This window comes from Oreochromis niloticus, unplaced genomic scaffold, assembly GCF_001858045.2.
Source record: "Oreochromis niloticus isolate F11D_XX unplaced genomic scaffold, O_niloticus_UMD_NMBU tig00000245_pilon, whole genome shotgun sequence".
In the NCBI taxonomy this organism is placed as follows: Eukaryota; Metazoa; Chordata; class Actinopteri; order Cichliformes; family Cichlidae; genus Oreochromis; species Oreochromis niloticus.
Genome location: NW_020327102.1, coordinates 80,001 through 86,718, shown reverse-complemented (window position 1 = coordinate 86,718; position 6,718 = coordinate 80,001). Strand labels below are relative to the sequence as shown.

Genomic DNA, 6,718 nt, shown 5'->3' with positions numbered 1-6,718 from the left:
GCAGCTCAAACGCTCAAAAGTTTGGTTATACTTTACGAGAACGGATGGCAACAAGGCAACTTGCAATACTTGCAAAGTAGATATTTCATTTAAGAGAGGAAACACTACGAATATGCAAAAGCATTTGCTCACAAAACACGCGATAACCTTAAATGAATGTTGTGTTTTTAATTCCTCTCCGGACTCGTGAATCTCAACTCAGCAGCAGCGGTAACGTTTGCACGTCCTCTCCCGTTAATGCGGCAGGTAAATAATCAACTAACGGTGCATATTATGTTAGCGCGATCTGCCTTATTACAAAACCTGCCATTACTGTGCATTTAGGTGACCATGATGAGAGAGACAGACAGAGTCTGGCTGGCAGCAATGTTCCCTCTAAGCTGCGCACGTGCGCAATTGCGCACTGCTGGCATGGTCTCTGCGCACAGAAAATCTGCGTTGTGCACAAAAAAAAAAAAATCTAACCTGAATTGAAATTAAAATAAATACGTTAACAATTCTGTTTTGCAGTGTTAGTAAGTGACTGGCTGCTCCCGTATGTGTTTAGAACGATGCCACCTTATCCCATAGTCCAGCCAATGATGCGATTCACATTCGTATATACGCAGCCAATCAACGTGGTTGACAGGCTATGACAGCGTCCTTATGTACCGACACCGGTGTTTTAGCAAAGCGGCGTGGCTGATGAGGAGTGAAGCCAGGTTAATGACAACGTGTACAACCATTGGAGATGTGAGCAGGACAGACGGAACAATTGACGGAAAAAAGTGTACTTTATACCAGTTTTTAAATTGTGTTGATAGGCCACGTAAAACCAGAGTTATGATAAAAAAAAAATATATGCAATGTTTGGTTTTCTTCCTTAATACTATCTTAGTTTATATGTACTGCGGGAAGAAACGGTAAAAAGGGCGTTTTATAAGGAAAACGCTCGAAAGCGCTCTCCGCCTGTGAGCAAAAACAAAACCAACCCCCACCCTTTCCTATTGGTCGAAAAATGTACCATGTCGACCAATCAAAAAATGATATGGCAACGTGGCATCTAGTTGTTAAGACATGGGGGGAAGTTTTAGGAGTGACGGCGGTGTTGTGAGCTGTGAGAGATTTGAGACGTTTAGCGCAAATCTTGTGTAGTTAGTGTGTAGTGTAGTCAATAGTTTTGTTGTGTGTGTCAGAACAATGAGGCGACTGCTGAATGTTACAGGTGTTACAGGAGTGATACATCTGCTGTTGTCATGGCTGCAGGTATCAGGCTGTTGTTCTCCTTCATCTCATAGTGGACAGAAATTATTTTTTGGAGTTGCACAAATAATTTGTGTGGCATCAGATTTGATGCAGAACAGCTGATTGTTCTGTAAATAGTTTGAAATGTTTGCCAAACTGAGTTACTTTTTTGAAGAAGTAACTATATAATTAATTGCCCAACATTGGTCATTATATACTGTATTTTGCAGACAGAGAGTTACAGGACTCTCTCCCAGACCACAGACTCATACTCATAATACAAGTCAGAGCTTTATGAAAAAAAAAGAAAAAAAGAAAGTTGTGGTTTTAAAATTGGAGTTCAAGTTATTTTTACTTCCAATAGTGTTAACATACTACACAGGTCATGAACAAGATTTATTTTACATTTTCATTTTACATTTTTTACATTTACAGTGGGCTAAAGCACTTAATTAAAAGTAGTCTAACATAAATGTAAATGCTGTAATTTGATTATTTTAATAAACCATGTAACTTGGATGGATTAGATGCTGGCGTGACCACAGTGCACACGTCTGATGTCGCTCACAGTGGTCCATGGGGTCGCTCAGGGAGTTTGTGTGTTCGCTCAGACACATGAAAAATTAGAGGGAACATTGGCTGGCAGTTCTCGCTGCAGTCTACCGTTAGCGTCTCCTTTCAGGCCAGGATAGACGAATGTCACCGAGCAGTGACTAAGTTTGTGGTCAAAGGCTTGCACCCATTTGCCACAGCAGATGCCCCGATTTTCGGTAAGTGAATGTGTTTAATTGTAGGCAGGGACATTACTGGATATTCTTGTGTAATTGCTACAGAATAATTTATGTTATACTTTGTTATTGCTACAGAAGAATATTTATTTTATTATTTTACATTTACAAATTTTTTTCCTGGGGACCCTGTGACACCCCATTGAAGAGCCGTAGGCTGTGGATCTCTTAAGAGCTCACTGTTGGGTTTGTAAGGCCATGTTACTCCTAAATTTCTATCTTGTTCAAAGAGAAGATATAAAACAAAGTTCTAAGCTATTCGACCTTAGTGTTCTTCTTTTTTTTAAAAAAGAATCGATAAGAGAATCGATAAAGAATCGAATCGTTAAACAGAATCGAAAATGGAATCGGAATCGTGAAAATCTTATCAATACCCATCCCTATCCGTAGCCTACTGTTGTTACCACTGTCCTGTTTGAAATGGATACTAACTACCTAACTGACTGAATGCCCATTAACCTTATAACTCCTGTTGTGTGTGTGTGTATGTGTGTGTGTGTGTGTGTTTGTGTACAGAGAGACAGCCAGGTTCATAATGGATATAAGGAAGTTGGGTTTTTTTTCCAATCCATTCTTCTTTTTCAGCATTTAAATAAACTTTATCAGATTTGATGATTTTGTTACAGACTTTTCAAAAAAGTGTTTTGTTTTTCTTTCACACATGTGGGATTAAATTGTGTTAAAATGTACAAAACAGTGATGTCATGTTTTGAGATGAGGACCCAGGCACAGAGAGACTTGATGAATTTAAAAATCTTATGATTTAATAAAGAAATTTGCAGACTTGCACAGAGATGGTAAAATTATGGTGACTGATAACGGAGACGAAGACAACAGATGACGAGGACAGGGAGGAACAGGGGTTTAAATGCACCAAGGAGACAGTCAGAGAGAACTCAGGACAACTGGAGACATTTAAGGATGCAGGGACTGACAGAGACAGGGAAGAAGTCTCATCGTGACGTGTAAAGTTTATTTTGCCTGGCCGGGCAGCTCTCTGGGTGCTCAGCACCCCCAAAGCTCTGATCCTAGAATCGCCCCTGCTTTGAACAAGATAGAAATTTAGGAGTAACATGGCCTTACAAACCCAACAGTGAGATCTTAAGAGATCCACAGCTCTTCAATGGGGTGTCACAGGGTCCCCAGGAAAACAAATTGTAAATGTAAAATAATAAAATAAATATTCTTCTGTAGCAATAACAAAGTATAACATAAATTATTCTGAAGCAATTACACAAGAATATCCAGTAATGTCCCTGCCTACAACACATTCACTTACTGAAAATCGGGGGCATCTGCTGTGGCAAATGGGTGCAAGCCTTTGACCACAAACTTAGTCACTGCTCGGTGACATTCGTCTATCCTGGCCTGAAAGGAGACGCTACCGGTAGACTGCAGCGACAACTGCCAGCCAGACTCTGTCTGTCTCTCTCATCATGGTCACCTAAATGCACAGTAATGGCAGGTTTTGTAATAAGGCAGATCGCGCTAACATAATATGCACCGTTAGTTGATTATTTACCTGCCGTATTAACGGGAGAGGACGTGCAAACGTTACCGCTGCTGCTGGGTTGAGATTCACGAGTCCGGAGCGGAATTAAAAACACGACATTCATTTAAGGTTATCGCGTGTTTTGTGAGCAAATGCTTTTGCATATTCGTAGTGTTTCCTCTCTTAAATGAAATATCTACTTTGCAAGTATTGCAAGTTGCCCTGTTGTCATCCGTTCTCGTAAAGTATAACCAAACTTTTGAGCATTTGAGCCGCTTAGGCGCCGGGTTTTCTGCCAGGTAAATGACGCTCCGCAACATGGTGACGTCATTCGGGGCGACTGGAATCGATAAGGGAATCGTTTGCAAAAATGGCAAACAATTCCAAGGAATTGCAACAGTGGGAACCGGTTCTCAACAAGAACTGGGTTTCGATACCCATCCCTAATATATATATATATGTATACATATATTTAATGCTGTTTTCCATGAGTGAGCAGCAGCGCCCTCTGCAGTTTGTGTGTAGAAGTTCAAAATGAAAGTTACAACACTTGGTATTCCCAGGCGGTCTCCCATCCAAGTACTGCCCAGGCCCGAGCCTGCTTAGCTTCCGAGATCAGACAAAATCAGGCGCGTTCAGGATGGTATGGCTGTAAGCAAGATATGTGCCGCATAAAGGCCTTTTATAGATGATGTAGAAACATTCATCATGGTCTTAGTCGACTGTTCTCTGTCACACTCCATAATAGTGTCCTGCACTAAATGACCAGCTACACTTTTTAACATTAATTTGATATGTTATAGATAAAACATTAATTTATGATTATACAGCTACATTCTGCAGCAACACGCTTTTTACAAAGTAATATGTCAATAAAAACATAATGTGGCCTGCCATGTCATTTTGTGGCCCCTGATAGTATGTGCCAGATTGTTTTAAAATAAGTTCACTGTATGCTGCTTAAAAGCGCATGTTGACTGTAAGCTACATCTCCCACAGTGCGTTTCGATTGATTGAACCCCACTGTGGAAAGTTTTACCTTACATTCATAGATATAACAGTACAGGATCTGAGCAGGTTCAACAAGTTCTGGGGTAACTGTTTCCAAAATGTTGTATCCTATGCAAAAGTTCTTTGCACTTTTACATTAAGAAACATTATCCTTAAAATATTTGAGCCACATAAAGTAGTATGGGTCATCAAACTGTCCTTTATAACTGTTTAAATATCTCGTACCTTAAGTCATTCTATCATACAGAAAATTTTTTTAAAAAAATGTTAGAAATATAAGCCGTTCATAACAACCTAAAAGGTTGAGCGTTTAAAATGCAAACCAATGGAAGCAGAAGTAGAAGACCATAATGTCACAGAGCACATAGTGTCTATCATTGTGTAGACATTTATAAATAAAAGCTTAATAAAGATGCAGCATGCTTAATTTCTTAAGAAATATGCAGATGGAGTGATCTTTATCAAAAAAGGGAAGTTACGTCTGTGGGTAAACCATTGCACACAAAAACTTCAAAAATCTTAGAGAGCATGAGGCTGTGTCAGTAAAGGGAGACTTGCCCTTCTGACCCCTGTGTAACAAACCATCTGTTGAGGTCGTGGATTTGACACCTTAGCATTGTGAAAGTGGGGAAACATGCTTCTGACTGAGCATAAGATTTCTGCTTATAACTTAGAATCTCAGTTCTAAATGAAATTCAAAATGTTTTTTGTAAGTATGGTTAATGTATAATTTTACTTCTAAGACACACACAGACACAGACGCACACAACACAACAACAGCAACAAGACAGAGAAGAAGAAGAGGGGGTAGTTTACTACGCATCATAAAAACACAATAATGAATCTTTAATATTCCAACTGTATCTTTCTGTTCTGACTTTAGAGTCTTTGTTTGTTTATTGAGCCGTACCTTGGGAATCATACTGTTGTGATACTGGGGAGAAAAGGGTAAGGTGTTATTATGACTAATAGCCACAACCCTCGAGTCCTTTTTAATATTTTTAACTCTGTGATAAACCCTTGCACTATCACTTGTAGGGATCCCTCCCCTGCTTTTTGTGATAAATTCTTAAAGTATTTCTCTGAAAAAATCTCAGTTCTAAGGGCTTCTCATCCATCTCATTCATCATCAGTTTTAGACCCAGTTCCAGTCTCTGAATGCTTGACTGTCTTTCAACAGTTTGAGCCAGTGTCTTATTCTGCTTTAAAAGATATAATTGATCATCTTAAAATCTCTCGTTCCCCGCACGATATTCTTCCTTCTCGTTTCTTTAAGGAAGCTTTACATACTATAGGTCCTTGTATCTTGCTTCTACTGAATGCATCATTGTCATCAGGTTGTGTACCGTCTGTCTTTAAGCATGCTGTTGTGCAACCTATTATGAAAAAGAAAAACCTTGACCCTAATGCTCTCACTAACTACAGGCCGATCTCCAAACTCCCTTTTATATCCAAAATATTGGAAAAGGTAGTTCTAAAACAACTTCAGACCTTTTTAGATGCAAATGGTATTAACGGAAAATTTCAGTCTGGTTTTAAACCTCGCCACAGCACAGAGACAGCCTTACTTAGAGTTTTTAATGATCTTCTTTTAACCATTGACTCTGGCTATTCCGTGGTTTTAGTTTTACTAGACTTGACTGCTGCTTTTGACACGGTTAACCACAACATTCTTCTATCAAGATTGGAACATGTTGTTGGTCTCAAAGGTACGGTTTCATCCTGGTTTAAATCTTACCTCTCAGAGAGGTCGTTCTCTGTTGCTATGGGGCAACACTCCTCGGCCTCTGCCCCTATTTATTGTGGTGTGCCTCAAAGGTCCGTGCTTGGTCCTGTTCTTTTCTCTTTGTACATGATGCCGTTGGGATTAATGTTTAAAAACTATAACATCTCCTTTCACTGTTATGCCGATGATACCCAGATTTACTCACTTTTGAAATCCAATGTGTCTGCTTCTTTGCAACCTCTGCTCAACTGTCTGCATGAGGTTAAAATTTGGTTATCACATAATTTTCTTACACTGAACGAGAATAAGACCGAAATCATAGTTTTTGATAGTCACATTCTGCCAGACCAGTTAGCTGATGCCCTAGGTCCTCTTGCTAGCCATCTCTCGCTCACTGTAAGAAACCTCGGAGTGTTCCTGGATGGCTCTTTTAAACTTGAGAAACAGGTCTCCACTGGTAAAAAACAGCTTTTACCA

At 39.5% G+C, this 6,718-nt stretch overlaps 1 pseudogene; it reads right to left on the bottom strand.

Moving 5' to 3' along the window:
* Positions 1-4,042: 4,042 nt before the first annotated feature.
* Positions 4,043-4,161, bottom strand: LOC112844485 (uncharacterized; annotated as a pseudogene).
* Positions 4,162-6,718: the final 2,557 nt, after the last annotated feature.